Source organism: Aplysia californica, unplaced genomic scaffold (genome assembly GCF_000002075.1).
Source record: "Aplysia californica isolate F4 #8 unplaced genomic scaffold, AplCal3.0 scaffold00702, whole genome shotgun sequence".
Taxonomy (NCBI): domain Eukaryota; kingdom Metazoa; phylum Mollusca; class Gastropoda; order Aplysiida; family Aplysiidae; genus Aplysia; species Aplysia californica.
The window spans coordinates 248,527-249,732 of record NW_004797972.1 but is presented as its reverse complement, the minus strand read 5'-3'; the positions used below and the strand labels follow the sequence as shown (position 1 = coordinate 249,732).

Below are 1,206 nucleotides of genomic sequence, written 5' to 3'. Positions count from 1 at the left end.
AATGTCAACTTGCCACAGCTGATAAAAACAATCTCGATGATCCCTTGTCGGCAAACGAGTGATGGAAGTAAACAAAAATGGCTGCTGCACACACTGACGCATTCAATCAAACGCAAAAACGCAATTTGAGGCTAAAAACAAAGGAAAACAAAAGTGCACGCACCGAGAAGGCGCACGCGCAGGGGCTACACCACTCTAGGCCTAAAATCTAGATCAGTAGAGGAAAATGACGATAGTATAATAATGGCCACCTCTATTCTCACCCGGGGTGAGAATAGCCACTTCCATAATAAAATAGTAAAAGAATAGGACAGAAAAAGCAGTATAGATTCTACAATGATTATGATACATTCGGCCTATAATGAATATTCAATACCTCATCCTCAGCTGTCATAATTAATCTAGATCTGGTATTAGGCTAATAATATAATTATAAAGTTGTTAGTTTGGCTCAGTCAGGGTTAGTGGAGCCTTGCCTTAGCCGCCTTCCTTAGGAAGTTAGGTCTAGATTCTACCTGTTACCAGTCGTGCTGTGTAGGCTACTCATGATGATAATCAATAGGCTAATGAATTGCCTTAGAATCTATCATGTAGATTTCCCAAAATCATATATAAAATGGGATAAAATAGTAGGATGGAAGGACTAGGATAATATTAAACTACCGTGTCAAAGTTTAGGGGAAAACAACGAGATGGGGCTGAGGAGTAGTGTGAGAGCTGACAAGACCAACCTAATGCTTCAATCTCTTGACTGGTTGATGAATAAATGCAACATCAATTTTGCAATGGAGCAGCACATACAGTTTTAAACATGAACAATGACATTTTAGTGTCTCATTTCAAAAAGAAAAAAAGGTTGCAATATATAATAAAATACTAGATGAAGTAGATTGAATAAAGCGACACAACAAAACACAGCCTTACGTGATTCTTTTCGCGATCAAAGAGACTAATATCCGGTTTCTTTCTTCCGGTTTCTAAATTATCACGTGACTTGCAAAATCGTGCATTGTACGAGATGTCCGAACAAAACCGCAAACATGCTTATTGAGGTTTGTGGTTTTTTGCTTCTGGGTTTGATAAATATGTGATTAGCTTCCTGTTAGCTATTAATAGGTCGTTTGGAACTTACTTAACTTTACTTTTATTTTCTTCCGCTTGCACTAGATCTAGTTGTACCTGTCTCTCTCTCTCTCTCTCTCTCTT

The 1,206-nt window shown here is 38.1% G+C and overlaps 1 protein-coding gene across 1 annotated transcript in view; it reads right to left on the bottom strand.

The window, feature by feature from the left end:
- The window catches only part of LOC101853885 (40S ribosomal protein S2), a gene marked incomplete at its 5' end in the record, with an annotated part of 12,250 nt that extends 11,283 nt beyond the window's left edge, over nucleotides 1-967 (bottom strand). Inside the window, 1 exon segment of the mRNA XM_005108593.2 lies at nucleotides 925-967.
- Nucleotides 968-1,206: the final 239 nt, after the last annotated feature.